General features: G+C 42.0%; 1 long non-coding RNA gene across 1 annotated transcript; it reads left to right on the top strand.

The window, feature by feature from the left end:
* Positions 1-16,994: 16,994 nt before the first annotated feature.
* Positions 16,995-20,040, top strand: LOC124787903. Its single transcript, XR_007016032.1, has 2 exons — positions 16,995-17,052; positions 19,754-20,040. It is a non-coding gene; the product is annotated as an uncharacterized LOC124787903 (long non-coding RNA).
* The last annotated feature ends 1,656 nt before the right edge of the window (positions 20,041-21,696 follow it).

Genomic DNA, 21,696 nt, shown 5'->3' on the forward strand with positions numbered 1-21,696 from the left:
CTGTGTCGATTTCATTTATAATCTTATAACATCAACCTTGTTAAAGGAATCTAATATGTAGTTTGCCCCTGGGTCAATTATTCTGAGATATGATGATGGTGATGAAGTCCCATACTCCTTGATGGAGCGTAGGGGACCAATGCAGGAGACCTGCACCGCCGTACTAGGCTAGGTCCTAGTGGAAGTGGTTTGCTATTGCCTTCCTCCGATCGTAATGGGGATGAATGATGATGATGAAGACGACACAACAGCATCCAGTCATCTTCAGGCAGTTGAAAATCTCTGACGCCGCCGGCAATCAAACCCGGGACCCAGTGCTCGGGAAGCGAGAACGCTACCGTGAGACCACGAGATAAACCACCCATTTTTAAAGTTTAGATAAACCACCCATTTTTAAAGTTTAGATAAACCACTCGTTTTTAAAGTTTGTTTAACGATCTATATTCACTAACACAAAATAACACAGGCTATAGCTCCACAAGAGTCATCAATATGCACAACAAAAGTTTGCTGCCAGAAAATATCCGTCTCATTTCTGGAAATAAGTACCTATAAAACCAGCTGAGTTTAAACAACCAGTACCTCGAAAGCATGTCTCTCATTCGACACTTTTTGGGTGATTACTTGCCTAAAATGATGATTCGATTTTGAGAATGATGGTCTTGATTCATCTACCTTCATTACTGGTATCCACAAGGTGAGTCTGAGACAGAATGTGTCATCAATTTCAGAGACCAGAATCAACACACGAACATAATTGCTGAGTCTGTGTCCCAATCTCTGTATGGTAGTATTTGGAGTAGGGGAATATTATGGAAGGCACATTTATCGAGATCTCTCTGATAAAATTTAGCATTTTGTGAATCACACAAGATTATTTCATCTTGAAAGATGGGTCAATGTCTGACTATTGTCATACACTGATTAATACACATCCGTCATCACTACACAATGCTGAGAATAAATGATGACTTATGATACAAAAAGTATCTACTTGACATTGCTTATCTTATTTATTATTAACAGCAAAACACGGATGGCTAATGAGAACGTCTGAACGATTGTAGCAAGCACCACTCAATACTACATTCAGATTTTATCGGGACATCGGAAGTTAGACGTATCGAATAGGTGGTATCCTGTTCCCATGTTGCGGCTTTAGTCTATATTAATAACAGTAGCTCGTTGCCATGTGAACGTAATATGGAAACCAAACCTTGCTCCAGTTGTCGCCAGTTGCTTTCGGCTGGTTAAATGCTCGTCTAATGGTAACAGGTTTCACCACTTACACTTTGTTCTCCAGATGAGACTGTGTTTACCTAAGTAAATCATTTTAGATCTCGGATACATCTCGCAATTCAAAACAATGTAACGTTGCAGCCAAACAATCCATATTTTCACATTTATTCATGACAGTTGCTGTCACTCGGTATACAATCAAAGGAAGTAAACCTTACTGTTGTTCACACGAGAAAAAAACGAATTTTACACTACAAAAACTAGATTTTACATTATATAAATATCTCAAACATTCCCTTACAAGAAGTAGCAGCTAATCGCTATAGCAGGAAACCAGTTTGAATCAAGTACCTAAATCTGTATCATGTTGTTGTGGTCTTCAGTCCTGAGACTGGTTTGATGCAGCTCTCCATGCTACTCTATCCTGTGCAAGCTTCTTCATCTCCCAGTACCTACTGCAACCTACATCCTTCTGAATCTGCTTAGTGTATTCATCTCTTGGTCTCCCCGTATGATTTTTACCCTCCACGCTGCCCTCCAATACTAAATTGGTGATCCCTTGATGCCTCAGAACATGTCCTACCAACCGATCCCTTCTTCTGGTCAAGTTGTGCCACAAACTTCTCTTCTCCCCAATCCTATTCAATACTTCCTCATTAGTTATGCGATCTACCCATCTAATTTTCAGCATCTGTATCATATACCTTCAGTAATCAACTTTTTCTCCTCAATTCTTAACAAAACAGAAAAGGAAAGCAATTTATAAGACGGCGCAACGCATCAAAGTGAACAGCCTTGCTACTCTGCAATGCACGTATGAAATGCATTACATACCTCTTCTGATTTTCACTGTACTCTACAGATTACTGTTCCCACTGCAGCAGGCATAACAACTGCTTCAGTGTCCTCCTCATACTATGACACTTGCTAAAGTAAAACTTCCTTGGAATAACAGATGCCTACGTACAGTTCGGTTGTGAATCTTCCTGATCTTAGACAGATGCAAATCAGTTTTTGATTTAAAAAAATACGTAAATTCAGAAATGTTGCTGAAATAAACGTTCAGTGAACTTTAATACTGCAGTGAATATGAAAGCTGTTCCCCATGATAGCATCCTTGTGTAAAATGTTCTCCGTCATCCTCAAGCGCCAAATTAAAAACTCGAGCTTTCATCACTTGCTTCCACCACCTTCATGACCACACGTTGATAGGGATTTCTTTCATACTAAGAGATACTTGCCAAAAATCACGATCTCACACTCCACAAAATAATTGTTGTTAGTCTTTATTAATACATCGTGTGTCTGTTTCTCAGAGAGAAGGTTTCTCTTGAAGACACTCTGTAGTAGAATACAGTTTATGTAGAATTCAGTCATGTCAGTTCCATGAGACCATGTGAGGCAAAGGTACATGGTCATGGAATAAGTCAGTACATAGTTTACAGAATAGTGATCAGAAAAATGTCATATCATCAGTTACGTGGGGAACTCTTGTACGTAATAGGAGTGTGTTATAAGGAAACCTTTCCACTTAATATCGAAGACGTGGGTTTGCCATTCACTGTTTTGAGTTCCATTGAAAGCCTACTGAGAATTAATCTGCTGAACACCTTGGTCTACACCGCTTGTGGCAGTCTTATCCAGGTACATATCGACTTCTCGTTTACTTACCACGGAATGAATGTTGCAGATTAGACTAACTGAGCCAATACTGTCAACAACCAATCCCATGAAATGGCACATGAAAAGGGATGGTAAAGTTAGAGTTCCGAAAAACCTGGCCAAAGACCTACACAAGGTGCACGAACTGACACTGTAGATCTATATGACTGTCCTTTTCTGAGCTAAGAATATTCCTTGTGAGTGGACAAAGCTGTCTCAGAATATTTATCAGTAGGAGACTGCACTTGAAAGAAAGCAAAGCAGACAAGTATTCCCGTTCTAGTTTCACTTACAAGAATTCTTTTCATATTCACCCACTGCAAAACTTAAAAGAACCGTCTTCGCTAACGGTCTGACCGTTTTAGGACAATAAAACTTTACTTTTACAAGAGATCAATTTAAGAAACTACTTGCACTTCGTTTATTGCAGTTTAGCGTTGATCCATCTTACGTTACCGACTAACCTACTTCCCTCATCATTTCAATTATGTTCCACGCCGTTAACAGCAGCACTTGTGTCATCTGCGAACAGAAAAGTTTTTGAATCATTTTTCATATTTAATGGAAGATCATTTATATTGAAATCTCTTCTCTGTGTGTTGAATGTATCGAAGGTACTCACATTCAAATGCTTTTGCTAGTTCTCAATCTATTTTGTAGCCCTGCCAGTGCCTCACACACTACTACAACTACTGCTACTACTACTACGTGATCAGGCCCAGTGGACCGCACGCTTCTACAAGTTTCCTCCTCCACTGTATTCTATCCATTGCTGCTATTCGCCATCCGTCAACATCTATTGGCACTTGGTTTAAATCTTCGTGGAGTCCATCCCTCCAACGCTTCTTGGGTCTCCCTGGGGGTCTCTTTCCTGAAGGTGTGAAATCCAGGAGCTTCCTAAGCCATCTGTGATCCTCCATCCGGGCCACATGGCCGGCCCACTGCATTCGTTTGATTTTGACAGTTCGTACTATGTTGATCTGCTGGTATAGTTCCTCAAGCTCTTGGTTGTATCTGAGCCTCCATTCCCCTGTATCTGTATCCAGAAACGGACCGAAGATCTTCCGAAGCACTTTTCTCTCAAAAACGAGGAGCTGATGGAAGTCCTGTTTCCGGATACTCCATGTCTCACAGCCATATAAAACAACAGGCTGGATCAGGGTTTCGTACAGTCGAATCTTGAGAGATATACTGGAGAGATATACTGACCGAAGCAGCTGTGCTAGGCTGTGGTAAGATCGGTTTCCTGCCTCACACACAAAAGAATAAAATGCTTATTTTGTGGATACTCTTTTTCCTGAACCAAACTGCGAGACAGCAAAAAAATATATGCACTAAGATGTCCATACTTTCGAAACCACTACCTCTGTGTCACTTTTTATAAAGATGGTTTTAATAAGGAGTCAGTCCATCAGGAAACTGACCACACCTGAAAGACCTATTGCATGGTTGACAGCACAAAGTTCTTATACGATACTTTGATCTTCAGAACACAACTTGATATTACGTGATATCCACAGAAGACTTTATTCTTTATGTTTTAATGACTGACTCGGCTATATCATTGCTTTTACGGTCCATGTGATAAAACTATCTCTGAATACAAATTTTCCAGAGTTCTACATTTACCTACAGCAATAATGTTTTATCTTGCTGACCACTGAACATCACCAAAAGCAAAACAATAATAATGGAATGTAGTCGAATTAAATCGGCTGATGCTGCGGTAATTAGATTAGGAAATGAGACGCTTAAAGTAGTTAATGCGTATTGCTATTTGGGGAGCCAAATAACTGATAATTGTCGAAGTAGAGAGAATATGAAATGTAGACTGCCAATGGCAAGGAAAGCATTTCTGAAGAAGAGAAATTTGTTAACATCGAGTATAGATTTAAGTGTCAGGAAGTCGTTTCTGAAAGTATTTGTATGGAGTGTAGCCATGTATGGAAGTGAAAAGCACTCCGTCTTCAGGCCACAAGTGGCCCATCGGGACCATCCGACCGCCGTGTCATCCTCAGTGAGGATGCAGATAGGAGGGGCGTGTGGTCAGCATACCGCTCTCTCGGTCGTTATGATGGTTTTCTTTGACCGGAGCCGCCACTATTCGGTCGAGTAGCTCCTCAATTGGCATCACGAGGCTGAGTGCACCCCGAAAAATGGCAACAGCACATGGCGGCTGGATGGTCACCCATCCAAGTGCCGGCCACGCCCGACTGCGCTTAACTTAGGTGATCTGACGGGAACCGGTGTATCCACTGCGGCAAGGCCCTTGCCATTATGGAAGTGAAACTTGGACGATAGTTTAGACAAGAAGAGAATAGAAGCTTTCGAAATGTGGTGCTACAGAAGAATGCTGAAGATTAGATGGGTAGATCACATAACTAATGAGGAGGTATTGAATAGAATTGGAGAGAAGAGAAATTTGTGGCACAACTTGACTAGAAGAAGAGATCGGTTGGTAGGGCATATTCTGAGGCATCAAGGGATCACCAGTTTAGTATTGGAGGGCAGCGTGGAGGGTAAAAATCGCACAGGAACACCAAGAGATGAATACACTAAACATATTCAGAATGATGTAGGTTGCAGTAGGTTCTGGGAGATGAAGAAGCTTGCAGAGGATAGAATAGCATGGAGAGCTGCATCAAACCAGTCTCTGGGCTGAAGACCACAACAACAACAAACATTATCAGGAATTGACTATTAAATATTTTGAACAGCTCTGGTAGATCACTAACAGTTTCATAATCACACAAGAGAGATGTAACTTGTTGAAGACCCGTATTTTGCTCTAAAAACTGCTCCATAATTAAGAACACATTTTCAATTTTGTTCCAAGAACATTCTGTTTTCGTGGTGTAGTGCATTCACGTTGCCGTACTGACTGTAGTGAAATTCTGTGACTGTAATCTCACAGCATTAGATACTATGGAACATCTCCCGTTGTCTCCTGCATGATATTCTAAATCCAAACTCATTGCTTATTTTTACTGCGTGTCTGACGGCAACATTTTAATGTGGAAGATATGTTAAAGAAAGTGTAAAGGTTTGTAGAATTATATTATATTTGTAGTTACAATTACATTTGTTCTAAAAGTCTTGCAAAGTTTCAAATTAGCTTTAAATGTTTGCAATGCAAGTGGATTCATTGTAACATATCGTTCCCTAGCAATGGTTGTGTGCTATTATGTTCAACAGAGCCGGTATCCGGGAGGAAGAAATTGTTCTCTAACCTGGTAGTGACTGGGCGATCTTTTCATAATTATCCAAAACTGGATGTGGCCGGATTCTCCATGACTGGCTTACTCCTCTGTGATTTGACAGCATTTTCTGAGATCTTTCGCATAGAAAAAGGGAGAAGTGCTCTGAGGTAGCAGCACCTTCCAAAAGGTCTTTTAGAGGAAGGGCGCACAATGTAAAGGTCAATATTTTGCTCCCAATTCTGATTGACCAGAATGACCAAAAGACTAATTAATTTCGTGGAGTGATTTGGAAGACCGAGAAACTGGGGAGTCGGCTGGCTTCTCTCGTGGGGTGTAGAAGTCGTTTGCCCTCTGAGTAGGGATGAGAAATACCGACCGGATAAAACCGATACTGGTATTTTAGTTCTGAATAGCATTATTTATTGGGATTTTTACGGTCTCGGTTACAATAGGTGTTTTTTATTTTTTGTTAATAACCGCCTACAAAACCGAGATATCAATTAGCCGTAACGGTGGTGTTAAGATTATTCGATTTTAAATAACATTTTTATTTAAAGAAAAGTGACTTTTATTCGTAAAATTTGCATTATAAAAGAAAACGGGAAAGCTATTAATGCAATTTTAATCATGTCGACGGAAACGAGTAACAAACACATGCCATAAGAAGTGGTACAGCATTGCTGAGACAGTAACGTCCTGTTGCCGTGTGTCGTGGCTTAGGGTACGGATGTACATACAGTGTCCAAGACTCGCATCCCCCCCCCCTCCAACAATCAGGGCTATACAGCAATTTCTCGCTGCCATCGCTGGACATCCGTTGTATCGCAGAATCGTATCAAGCCTTATCTGAAAATATTTTTACGAAGTGAAGTAGCAATGAGGTACAATGCATCGTTTGGTTTAAGAGATTAAGGATTTATCTGCCATTTCTACGATCTAATAAAAGAGAGGAAACTACGGTAACATTAATAAATTAAAAATTTAACAACAGTTCATTTATAATATATAATAAAAACAGGAAGTAGCTGATCTGCTGATTTCGCCTGCATAATACGCCTTATGTGCTTGTAGCCGTTGAAGTTGGACAAATTAACAAGAAAAATAGGGTTCTTCAACCACAGTTCTCATCCTTCAGCACTGAATACTTGTTATGCCGAAATAGTGGTGAGCTCGCCGATTAGAATATGAGTTTTGAGCAGAGTTTCAAAAAATTAGGATCAGCAGAAGAATACTGGTGATTTTTGTAGTATTCAACCACTTATCACTTTTCGAGAAAAGCAACGAAGGTTAGGCGGGGTAAATTTCCTTTTATTTGTCTATTTAATTTAATATTTTGATTATTTGTATCTTGGAACTGTCAGAGTCAAAAAATTTCAGTCTTTGCTCTATTACTAAGTTTATTACAGGAAGTAATAAGACTAAATGTCGAAAATCGATTATTTTAGAAACGGGTAATTTTGAACGGTTTTAACAGTCGGGTTAAAGTGGCGTGGAAAAATACCATACAGTTGATTTAATGATAAATGTCATGCCTACCGCCGGCCGCGGTGGCCGGGCGGTTCTGGCGCTGCAGTCCGGAACCGCGGGACTGCTACGGTCGCAGGTTCGAATCCTGCCTCGGGCATGGGTGTGTGTGATGTCCTTAGGTTAGTTAGGTTTAAGTAGTTCTAAGTTCTAGGGGACTTATGACCTAAGATGTTGAGTCCCATAGTGCTCAGAGCCATTTTTTCATGCCTATCTTTGAGGGAAAGGGAGTATTTTCGTAGCAAATTTCACAAGTTTGGAGAAGGTGATCCTTTGAGAACAGTCAAGTCATTCCTTGCAACACTGAAATTTGAGAGAATCCGAAAGGCCCTTAGTAGGAGAGTACTCCTTCAACAAGATACGGTCTTTCACTTTAGATTGTCCCACATGCAGCGCAGGGTTGAGCGAGGAGAATGGTAAAATGCTTTCATAGTATTTGTAGAACCCCAGCAGCATCGTCATCCCACACTCACACACACACACACACACACACACACACACACACACACACATAGAGAGGAAAGTAATGTCCGGATCGGTGGTTGGTTTAGAAGGAACGGTCCAACACCCTGTCCATCCCGGCCTTATGACATTACGTCCCTTGAATTTTTTTTCTGGGGCTATATCAGGGACAGAGTCTTCGTCACACCAGCTGCTGACGTTGACGAACTGAAGGCTAGGATACAAGCTACTGTGGCTACTGCGACAGAATACATGTTACGAAACACCTGACGGGAACTGGAATACCGTCTCGACATTCTCCGAGCTACAAAGGGAGCACACGTTGAGGTTTACTAACGTAAGTGGTAAGTGGTCTTAAAAAGAAACTAGTAACACTAACCTATGTAAAGGCATCAAATGTAACTTATTATGTCAAACGGTTATTTTGTTATAAATTGTTATAATCAGGGCAAGACTTGGTGCTCACCCTATATATATATATATATATATATATATATATATATATATATATATATATATTGCTCTCCTAACATGTTTTGCAGCTCCTTCTTAAGCCATACCCCTGTCTTGGAAATAGGGCACCCAGAGCGCTAATAAGCCAAGGTACACACTCACACACATGTACCCACACACACACACACACACACACACACACACACACACACACACACACAAACATACATACATACACACACACACACACACACACATAATGGGAGGGAGAGAGAGAGAGAGAGAGAGAGAGAGAGAGAGAGAGAGAGAGAGAGAGAGAGGGGGGGGGGGGGGGGGAGATATTTTCATCTCCCAATCGCAACCCAATATTTTACTGTCATAGTTAATGAAACAGGCAACTGCTACATACCCGTTCCGTTAGTTCGATATCCGCCGGCCGCGGTGGCCATGCGGTTCTAAGCGCTGTAGTCCGGAACCGCGCGACTGCTACGGTCGCAGATTCGAATCCTGCCTCGGGCATGGATGTGTGTGATGTCCTTAGGTTAGTTAGGTTTAAGTAGTTCTAAGTTCTAGGGGACTGATGACCTCAGATGTTAAGTCCCATAGTTTCAGAGCCATTTGAACCATTTTTGAAGTTCGATATCCGATATTCTGCTCTGGTCTTGTTCTCATAGATCGAACTGCAACACTCAAGATGTTACAACAGTAATGGATCTCTGACTCGCTACTCCACCATATTTGTTTTCGTAGTTCAACCATCCATCAGCTTTGTTTTCGTAGTTTAGTCTATCATCTTGGTTCCCATAGTGCTATCTATGCCCCCTGTGCTCCGCCATCTTTGTTCTTGTAAACCGTTCCTTGTACCCAGGGGCATAACTTTAGGGCCTGCAATGCGAGCTATCCAGGTATTTCAAGGGCTCACAGAAAAGCAAATAAAATATGATTTGTATTGTTATCTAGATTTAAAAATTAATATAAAAATAAATTATGTACAAACATAAATACAGAAACTGGTATAAGATAAATGGTCAAGTCAAATGACAGCCTGCACAGGAATAGTCAGATCAAAACTGTTTCGTTAAATCGGTTAACGTCGTGTCGATTTGAGCATAGCTAGATGAGTGTGTAAACTATACTTCACCTAGCTGTCTTTCTTAAAACTAAATTTGCAGCATGTTCCTCGGTTGTCACAAAAGAACAGTGCATATTGATTACTACAAAGCAATAACAATATATACCAAAATATCACATTCAGGTAGAAAATGATTTTTATTTGATGTGTCGTGTACAAGAATTTGTATTGAGCAAAATTTTCCTAAATATTTCACTTTTGTCTTTCTCCAACTTCTGAACTGACTTGCTCACCTAGTGGGAGAGACATGATGAGAACTCAAAATCATGGTATTTTTTTTCACGTATAGCTTCTTTTACTTCTGGCCATCATTTGTTACGGAGGAATATGCGAAGGTACACAGATGTTTCAGAGTCGATGTTAAACTTTCTCTGCCCCTGTATCTGACTGGATAGTTCAGTTCGAAGAGCAGAGGAAGGCGAGGACATGTCTGTTTTAACAAGGACCACGGATAGTAACGCGACACAATGTTCAAAAATCTTCAAGTTGCGTACAGCTGTATATTGTCTGTTACAAGAGGTGAATTCAAGGTCACTGGTCTGGCTGGTCTGGTTCGCTATTACGATAACATCCTGTTTTATCATGATCGTCTTCCAGATTTTGGTTTCATTACTATTCTAACGTAGAGTAGTGATGATGTATCTCTCTGTAAGGTTGTCTGAAGGTGGCGAAACAGGTCATAGCTGTTAACGTTATGCGATTGTGGCAGCAAATAATTTTTGTTTTGGATAATATATGAGGTTTTCTATTTACTGGTTATGACAGGGATAAATACTATAGAAACAGAAAGATGCACAGAAGTCAGCATTTCCCCAAAGTCAATCTACAAACTGGCTGCCCGCTCTAATAAATGCGGTCGCGTCGAGACGTGATCATTTGTATACAATTTCCAAATGCCGATGGTATTCACGACCTCGTCGACAGTCTATTGCTTTCACATTATGACAATAAATAATCAGAACGACTTTTTAAAATCGAGGAGTTTTGTCACCGAGCCGTGAACGCATCTCCCGAACTCTGATACACTAACTCCCCACGGTTTGGGGCTTGTGTAGCTACTCTGTTGCCATGCTAGGTTAACGATCTGACCTATTAACGCTGCTGTGAGAAGGCTCGCACAACCAAATGGTGGCGAAAAAGTAGTTGAAACCAAGTGTAGCTCAATTGAACAACCGAAAGAAATCCTAACGGTAGACCTAGACGTAGTGGAAAAGTGATCGTTCTTTAGAAAATTGAGACTCGAACCAACTATATAATAAATTCGCCGGAAGAGAACTCGAAACAGATTTTAAAAAAACTAAACTACTCACATAAAATACCAAAGTACCTGTGAGTAACTGTTGGTAGAATGTATCTGTCAGATTACATCTATCATAAACGATTATAAAATGAAAAAAAGAAACAACGAAATCCAATAGCTGTGTGGTACAACGTGGGAGGCTCGACACCCACTCCACATTCTTCTGCTCTTGATCTTGCCTTCCCAACCATTGAACATTTTTCTCCACTTCGGCTAATCAACCCACATGCACAGAAAAATAGACAGCGAGCTAAATAACATTACGAGAATGATTGCTGATGTCACCATGTCAAATCCTATGCAATGGCTATGAGGACTAAGCCATATTCTACATCTTCAACTGCTAGTCACAAATGTCCTCCCGAAAGAGTACAAAAAGACTGCGGATAGTAAAAATCTAGCAGTGCTCCTGAAGATATCGATCCTGTGGATATCGATGATGCCAACTAAATCGACTCCGCTATACACGACCGCAGACATAAAAAACAAAATTCGCTGTGGAAGTTGAGAAAATACTGTCACTCCTGAACAGAATTAGAACCCAACATGGAAAATGTGTATATTTGTTGCACAACTGGGATAAGTAACACACGTTGTGACTGTGGACACTCGAAATTCGATAGATTACACAAATATCCCAGATCTTCGTTTGCGTACTGTTTTATTTCTACAGAGTGATTTTTTTTCATCAGGTAGAAACTACATGGATTTATCGATGAGAGGATACGGAATACAAAAGGTCTAACGATGTCCGGAAATGCTTGGTTTCCATGCTGAAGATCATTTATTCAACCACACTATATTACAGAAATTGTAGTCTAATACGCGCTGTACGATGCAGCCGGAGTTGTAGCATGCGTTCCTCGCACGTCGTGCCCTAACTCACTCTCTTGCCATAGTAATTAGTAGTGTTGTGTCCGACTAACTTCTCTTGCTGACTCATCTAGTGGTGGACGTGATACAGCGTTGTACACAATGGTTCCGTATTCGAATCGAGAGCGACAGCTTGCCGACATGATGTTTACTTAAGGGAAGGCAATGAAATGAAATGAAATGAAATGATCGGATGGCACTGTTGGCCGGGAGTCCCCATGCGGGGTACTTCGGCCGCCGTATTTCAAGCCCTTTTTAGTTGACGCCACTTCGGCGACTTGCGGCTAAATGATGATGAAATAATGGCTACACAACACCCAATCATCTCGAGGCAGATAAAATCCCTGACCCCGCCGGGAATCGAATACGGAACCCCTCGCAGCGGGGAGCGAGAACGCTACCGCAAGACCACGAGCTGTGGACAAGGAAAAGCAAATGCTAACGGGTAGCGGGCAGCTTGGTTGCATCAAGAAACCGATCCCCACCGACAACAACCACACCATTCAATGTTTGCAACAGTGTTTCACCGTTTGTTTGAGTTAGGGTCGCTTCACGAAGCGGGAAATCATGAAGGATGTACCCGAAACGTTCGGACACCCAGTGGAAGGATACCGGCGTGTCAGTACCAGGCAGTTGGCCCGCCAGTACACGGTTACCCAGACAACGGCATGGACCATTTTTCCTGACAATTGTTACTACCTTTACGACTTACAGCGTGTGCAGGACTTACTAGCGACAGACTTTCCACATTGGAAGCAGTTTTGTCACTGGTTTATTCACCAGGCAACCACGATTCCGGTATTTGTGTCATCCATAATATTCGCAGATGAGGCCACCTTTTACGTGACATGGTATCTTCAACTTTCGTAACAGTCATCTGTGGGATAGTACGCAGAACCCCCACGGTATGGTGACAGCGAAACATGAGCATCCGTGCAACGGGAATGTGTGGATCGGGATAATTGGCTACCGTATTTTAGGGCGAGTCTTCCTTTCATGCTACCTAAAAGATTGGAACTATCGGCGTTTCTTGCGGGTGACTTTGCATGCCCTGCTGGAAGAAGTGCCATTAATGATTCGAAGGCTTATGCGGCTGTTAATGATTGTGCTCTAGTCCACTTAGCCATTAACGTCAGGACGCATCTCAATCATGTCTTCCCTGGTCGATTGATAGGACCAGGGGGCAGTGTTGCATGGCCTGCTTGAAACGCCTGATTAAATCCGCAGGACAGAATAGGTATTTGGAATTGTGGAAAGGGGCCAAAAATGGAGGGCTGTCAGTTACACTCGAACACATAACTTTATTTAGTTGGCCAAACATTACAGGGCAAATTTTCAAGCTTAACTATCGACTGAATATGTCACACTATCTTATGCCTTAAGGGCACAACCTTTTTAAATTTTAAAGCGGTTGAAAGCCTATGACTTAAAACACAACTACAATAAATTGACAAAAGGCCGAAGGCCCAAAGCTTTATCTAGAAAAAAAAAAAAATTTAAATGACGCTGAAGGCCCAAACAGTCTATGACTTAGCAAATAAGGAATTTTAATTTTAAGACAGCTGAAGGCCCATGAGTGAAAATCACTACAATAAATTTTCAAAAGACAGAAGGCCCACAGCTTTATTAAAAAAATATTTTAAATGAGGCTGAAGGCCCAAGAACTCTAAGACTTAGCAGGTAAGGAATTTTAATTTTAAAACGGCTGAAGGCCCATTATTTAAAACGCAACTAAAAGCATACAGATTCAAAAAACCATCAGCTATGAGCCATTAAAATACACAATCAAATACCAATAAGAAAAGGCAGTACAGCCAAGGGCGCTCAGAAGTTTCCGGGGGTCGGTCTGAACTTGATATATTAGCGTTCTCTTAGGGCAGACAGGTAGTAGGCTCAACTATATCCGATTCGCCGACAACCCAACCAAGAGACAGTCAACGGACCCACCGACAAGACGACTTGTTTCCCACCCGACCGGTACACAAGGAACTCCAAAGCCAAAACGTAAAAGGCGTTGCCGCCCACAACCAAGTATGCATAACCTGTCAAAACTACACACACGTGTTGGACAGCGACAACACGGTGAGGAAAGGACACTGCCTGTATTTTACGTCAGAGGCCAGGGCAGGTAACCGGAACGCTAACGGCCACAATGCAGAATATTCCGCTGGTGCACTTGGACTTCAGATAACCAAAACACAGTTAAACTCCACCGGATGGTGGTCAGGCTTTCGCCAACTCGAACACTCGCTGTTGCCAACCATGAAAACCAACGGCACAGTGTGAACAGACTGGCTTCGGTAATTAAATCACCACTCAACTTTGATGTCCTGGGTCTGTGAGCCACAAACCTCGTAGCAATCGGAACAGCTCCCACATACCCCGACACTGCGTAGAGACTGACAGCTGGCCCGGCTGACTTCGCCGCGCGGAGACGTCCCGGCTGATCCACACCAACCGAACGACTCACTGCCAGTAGGCCGTCAACATTTAAAACAAGTTGTTAGTGGAAATGACACCAACTACAGACACAGTTTGCACGAAGACTTGAACGACTCTAAGCAGTGGCTCTGCAGTGACGAAGGCAAATCGGGAGTCGATTCATACACACAGCCAACCCATAAGCGATCAGCGAGCCAATTCACGTCGTCCGATAGGACGACCGAACGACGATCCACGATGACCGTCCCCGTCTCACGTGATGTGTGGCGGCGACGGTCGGGCGAGCTATGGACATGGGGGCCTCATTGCTGCTCCAACCCGACTACACTAGTGTCACGTTCCAACTCACCGACTAACAGGTCCGAACTGCACTCCTGGCACGTTCCAACTGACTTCATTGCCCAGTCCAAACTAATTCTCAACAGACCACGACCAGGAAGTAACAGCAGTCCAGCAAAGATAATACAGCAGTGCCTATATCGATAAGCGCTGCTACTACCGTTCAAGGGTAGGCAAGGCAGCAATACAATGACACTAGTAATTGAAAATTCACATAACGAGGTAGCAGTACGGTAAAAACAGGGTGTAAAACAAGAAATGGCAAGAACACGAACCACGCACGGCTCACTGCTCGTTCACAAGATCTATGCCCGTGCCATTTCTGGTTATGGGGACATTTCAAACGTATTGTGTATGCAGAGCCAACTCCAGGTGTGGAGACATTGGAGCCGCGTATTCAAGCTGCCTTCGACACTGTTCGGATGCAGCCTGGACGATGTGAACGTGTGAGACAGAACATACTACGGTGCGTACACACGTGCGTTGAGTCACATGGAAACCATTTTCAACACATGTCTCTCTATAACAATTCATGAATGAATAAATGGTCTCTAACAATGAAACCATGCATTTCCGGACATGTTGCTGTTGTTGTGGTCCTCAGTCCTGAGACTGGTTTGATGCAGCTCTCCATGCTACTCTATCCTGTGCAAGCTTCTTCATCTCCCAGTACCTACTGCAACCTACATCCTTCTGAATCTGTTTAGTGTATTCATCTCTTGGTCTCCCTCTACGATTTTTACCCTCCACGCTGCCCTCCAATACTAAACTGGTGATCCCTTGATGCCTCAGAACATGTCCTACCAACCGATCCCTTCTTCTAGTCAAGTTGTGCCACAAACTTCTCCCCAATCCTATTCAGTACTTCCTCATTAGTTATGTGATCTACCCATCTAATCTTCAGCATTCTTCTGTAGCACCACATTTCAAAAGCTTCTATTCTCTTATTACGGTATATTGATAATTTTTACTTATGGACCGTCTGACAGCAACTGAATAAAACACAATTTTAGCGCCATACGCGTTTCGCCTTTATTTTCTGCAAGGCATCATCAGTGGCAGGTTGCGTGGACAGTTTCTTACATATTACGCTCCTGTTGCATTTTTGGTGTTGCTCTTCTTCTTATGAACGCCAATTTGCGGTTTTTTCCACATTCCACAGCACTATGCACTGAACGCTTGTTCTAATGCAATGTCGAAACTATTAATCGTCCATGTTTCACTTCCATACATGGCTACGCTCCATATAAATTCTTTCAGAAACGACTTCCTGACACTTAAATCTACACTCGATGTTAACAAATTTTTCTTCTTCAGAAACGCTTTCCTTGCCATTACCAGTCTACATTTTATATCCTCTCTACTTCGACGGTCATGAGTTATTTTGCGCCCCAAATAGCAAAACTCCTTTACTACTTTAAGTGTCTCATTTCCTAATCTAATTCCCTCGGCATCAAGCGACTTAATTCGACTACATTCCATTATCCTTGTTTGCTTTTGTTAATGTTCATCTTATATCCTCCTTTCAAGACACTATCCATTCCGTTCAACTGTTCTTCCAAGTCCTTTGCTGTCTCTGACAGAATTACAATGTCATCGGCGAACCTCAAAGTTTTTATTTCTTCTCCATGGATTTTAATACCTACTCCGAATTTTTGTTTTGTTTCCTTCACTGCTTGCTCAATATAGAGATTGAATAACATCGGGGAGAGGCTACAACCCTGTCTCACTCCCTTCCCAACCACTGCTTCCCTTTGATGTCCCTCGACTCTTACAACTGCGATCTGGTTTCTGTACAAATTGTAAATAGCTTTTCGCTCCCTGTATTTTACCCCTGCCACCTTCAGAATTTGAAAGAGAGTATTCCAGTCAACATTGTCAAAAGCTTTCTCTAAGTCTACAAATGCTAGAAACGTAGGTTTGCCTTTCCTTAACCTAGCTTCCGGACATAACTTCATTAAATCTTTTTTGTTTCGTCCCTAGAGTTAGTACACGGTGGGAAAAAATCACTGTGTTTATATGTATTTTTTCAATATATCAAGAGGCCATATGATAAATAAGGAAAAGTGTCAGCAATGCAATAAGAGTTTCCGAATCAAGTAAACTAATATGACTGGTGAAGCGACGTTCTGAGCGCCTGGCTGATAATGCACCTGAAGTGTATGAAAGAGCCAGTGAAGAAAATACTTATGCTCGGATTCCGTAATGCATCGGGGCCGTTGGCACGCGCACAAAACCAAGAGATGACAGCTTGTCCGAAATTCGCGACGCCGAAACAAGGCGTCGCCCAAACCACCGTGTCCAGCGGGCAGCAGCAGGACTCCAGCCGGCAGCCAAGGCCGCGTCGTCCCTATAAGAGCGGCCCCCGCCGCTCCGCACAGTAGTCGCAGCACACACACACACCTCAAAGCACCATGAAGGCTTTCGTAAGTACCAGCCACGGTAGCTCGTAGCACAGTCTAAGAGGCTGTGAGGATGGGTAGATATCTAACACTCAAACCTCCAGAAATCAGACACTCATGTCCTTACCTAATGTTGTATGTCGATATTGTATCATCCAAAACACCGATTAAGTTCGTGCTGTGTGCTGTCGTTCAGTAGAAAATGCGTAAACGGCAATTAAGAGTAACCCCAGAATCACGGAGCATAGGAAAAGCGCATGTATGGGGTTATGATTTGAAGATCTCGTGTAGGTAAGTTGGTAGAGCGCCAGGCCGTCATACCTAAGATCCCCCGTTCAAACCCGCCGACACATTAATTCACCGTGTTTAGTCAGAGTGTTAGTTGCCCTCTGTAATAAAAAACTGAAAAAAAAACTGAATGAACGGATCAACGATGAACTTCAGTGGGTGTCATAGAACGTCCGCCAGGAACAAATGCAAGAACAAAATGAGATAGAAAAACACTGATGATGTTTTTTTTTTTACTGTTTACATGTGAAACTGTTATATGTGAGAACATTTTCCTGACATGTAAAAGGAGTCTTCGGAGTTTGTAGCAATGTTCTTATGGCAGCCTGCTTTCGCTTTGTTAGTTGAAAGTAGAAAACCTAAAGAGTACATTTGCAAAGATAGGTGTGGTGTCTCGTCCGACAGAACACCATATCTATCTCTTCAAATGTTCTCTTAGGTTTGCTTCTTTCAACCAACAAAGCGAAAGCAGGCTGCCAAAAGAACGTTGCTACAAACACCGAAAAGTTCTTTTAGATGTCAGGAAAATGTTCTCCCATGTAACAGTTTCTCGCGTAAATATTAAAACAACTAGTCATCAGTGGAGTATGAACGCGAGATCTTTGGTACGATAACCTTTCGCTCTACCATGTAAGCGATATCTTCAAACCATTCTCTCATACATACGCTTTTCCTAGGTTCCGTAGTTCTGGTGTTATTTCTAATTACCGATTACGCATCTTCTACTGGACGACAGCACACAGTACGAACTAAATCGGTGTTTTGGTTGATACTCTATCGACATACAACGTTTGGTACCGATCTGAGCGTCAGACATCTGGAGGTTTGGGTGTAAGTAACAGTAAAACTAGACTACTCCTTCTCTGGGTAAGATTCCTTGCACTGGTTCGTACCATTTTCCTCACTATACGACCATTCTCTCTAGGAGACACTAATCGAACGTCCACCCGGGTTTGAGAAGTTGTTAATGTCTTTATTGGCTAAATACAGAGCATTGTGGTATCTGAGAGCCCAACACATGAGGGAAGGTGTTCCCTAGGGATGTGAGAAGGGATCGCTAACGTTAATAACATATGTTAAAGATTTAGAAAATATTGGTTTGTATATTCATCTTATACTTTCACAAGATAGTATTCATTGATACAAATTATGGCCATATCAAGCCAATTCTTAGCAACAAAATAACATGTACCAAAGAGGTATAGTGAGCTCTCACCGTTTCGGAACATTTATTTGTCCATTTCGCAAAATGTAGTAAACATACACTTCAAGACTTCACGAGTTGCAATTGAAATCCATTATGTCAGTTATGGCAGTTGAAACAGGTTGAGACTCTTGACAGATTATAACTGTGTGCCGTGTCAGTAAAGGAAACTGAAACTTGCTTCCTCACGCAATGGTCCAACAGACTTAGCTATCTTTACACGACTGACCATCCACCCTCATAGTGGTATTTCTACCAGTATCTAAAGGAAGTTATATTGCCTATAACGGAATACCCGAGTTCTGAATTAACTTTAGCAGATATTCGCTGTTATAAACGGTATTTGTAAAATATAATTGTAAGTGTGGATCTCTCAGAGTATTAGAGAATGGCACAAAACTTTAACTGATACTATTCTCAGCGAATGGAAATATCAAATGGCATAGGCAAGTGGTAAAGGATCATTCAGCAGCTAGGAGACTCTGTGATGCTCACAATAAGCTTTTCTCTTTGTTCCCAGTTGAAAACGGGATTGTGGCAGGTTGTTGTCTGCAAGGGTGACAGATACCGGTAAAGTGCATTTCAGCCATAAGGAAGTGACTGAAATAAACGGCTCCACGCACTACTTTGCTACTCTCCAAATAACACACATTAACTAACATTTAGCAAGTACTACATGTGTAAATTTCAGTAAGCAAAGCATTAAAACAATTCAGTATAACTGTTTCTATGCAACGAATAACGTTTAGAATTGTTCATCACAGTACTTTTACTAATTGTACTAGCTGTACTTTTCTCTCCCAACGCTCTTGCCACAGTGGTAACGCCGGTTCCCGTCAGATCACAGAAGTTAAGCGCTGTCGGACTGGGCTACCACTTAAATGGGTGACCATTCGGTCTGCCGAATGCTGTTGGCAAGTGGGGAGCACTCAGCCCTTGTGAGGCAGACTTAGCTACTTGACTGACAAGTGGCGGCTCCAGTCTCGTAAACTGATATTCAACCGGGAGAGCGTTGTGCTGACCACATACCCCTCCATATCCGCATCCAGTGACGCCTGTGGGCTGAGGATAACACGGCTGCCGGTCGGTACCGTCGGATCTTCTAAGGCCTGTTGGGATGGAGTTTAGTTTTTACTTTCCTCTCCAAGTTCTCTTTACCAGGGTGTATTATGATTGATTTTCTTTCACTAAAACTCTGTGTGTTACATATATCTGTGTTTCTCCTGCCCACAGGTTTGCTCCTTCCTCGTAGTCCTGCTGGTGGCGGCCGTGTTCGCCCAGGAGAAGGCCAAGGAGACCCTGAAGGGCGCCGAGGCCTACTACGCCTACGCCGCCCCCTACGCCTACAGCGCCTTCGGCTACCCCGCCGTCAGCGCCTACTCCGCCTACCCCTATGCTGCCGCCGGCTACCCCTACTACTACCGCTGAACACGGACACGACTTCTATGAGGATGCGGTTCTTACTACAGTGACTACTGTACTCTCTTCCTTCCTTCAATAAATACATCTGTATCACAAAACGTAATATCTTGTCTTTTTACCCTACCATCCACTCAACGACATTCCGAATATCAGCAAATGAGAGGAAAAATACTTCTGATAAATAGTGCTAAGTACATCAGATATTCAGGCCATTTCTTTCATTCAAATAAACAGCCAGCTGACGCCAAATTCGGTGCAAGGGACAGCAATAAATGTACTGATTTCACCTTAGAAATTAAGAAATGAAATACATTCTTCTTCTTCAGATTTGTCATTAGACAAAAACACAGAACATTAAAATTAGAGTGACTTTTTCTAAGAATTTACTGAACGGTGTAGTGTACTAGATTGTATTCTAAGCCAGATCCTTTCCTTTCGTGCGCTGTGTGGTACAGATTAAATGTAATTGGCAGTGCCTCATGTACTGCGATCCAATCCCAGGTCCCTACACAATTATAATTTGTCACAGTCATCACAGCAAGTACTCTGTGTCCACAAAAACAATTATCGTATACAGAAGGTTGTCAAAAATAGTTTTACACTTTTAAGAAACGGATTCCTCTCACCAAAATAAGAAACAACTTCATATAAACATAAACATGCTTCTGAGTACTGTTCATTTTTAGGGCTCCATATCTCAGTTGGTAAAAAAGAGCCCCATAGGTTTACTTTGTTGTCCATCTGTATGTCTGACTGTTAAGACCCCTTTTTTCAGGAACAGGCAGAGGTATCAAGTCGAGATTTATGTCGCATGCTAAGGTCTACGATGCCTTGGCGATATAATAAAGCTTCTAAATCAAGGGAATCAAACGAGATGCCCATTTTTTGATATTCACAAATTCACTCATCTAAGCCCGTGCTGTACTTCCCTTGACCGAAAATCATGAAATTTGGCCAGAAGCGAAGTTTCACAATAAAAGTAAAGAAAAAACCTGAAAATTGTTAATTTGTAATTAGATCACACAAAAACATTTTTTTTATCATTACGAACGTACATTACATTGGTAATCCATCAAAAATCTCAGGAACTACTAAACGAATTATAATCTCATTTTCAGCAACAGGTAAAGTGATTCACCAGAAAGGTATCTGTATATAGTTTATAAATATGTCATGCATCTGGCTGACCTATGATGATGTGAAGCCTCCTGACGCTGTGAAAACGATGCCTTTGCCATCTAGCAGTGACGTCCAGTAGCATCGCAATTCCTTTACCAACTGCTCTTTCTACATGCAATCATTCCCTGCGACCACGACATGTAATGTATCTATGATGTAAAAAGCAAAATAATACTTCTAACTGATGTAAGATTGCGCTTCCATTCTTCAGGATGCGATTCCAATATGCCATAAAATATCCGTTGAAGTGTTCCACAGAGCCATTCGACACTTTCGTTACAACATTTGCCCTATGGCCGGCTGTAACATTTTCTTCCCTGGAGACTTCCGTCAGATATTACCAGTAATTGAAACAGAGACAAGTGAAGATGAAGTCAATATATCTGCAATTGACAGTTAGTACAGTATGTTAATGTTGTTGTTGTTGTTGTGGTCTTCAGTCCTGAGACTGGTTTGATGCAGCTCTCCATGCTACTCTATCCTGTGCAAGCTTTTTCATCTCCCAGTACCTACTGCAACCTACATCCTTCTGAATCTGCTTAGTGTATTCATCTCTTGGTCTCCCTCTACGATTT

Source organism: Schistocerca piceifrons, chromosome 3 (assembly GCF_021461385.2).
Source record: "Schistocerca piceifrons isolate TAMUIC-IGC-003096 chromosome 3, iqSchPice1.1, whole genome shotgun sequence".
In the NCBI taxonomy this organism is placed as follows: domain Eukaryota; kingdom Metazoa; phylum Arthropoda; class Insecta; order Orthoptera; family Acrididae; genus Schistocerca; species Schistocerca piceifrons.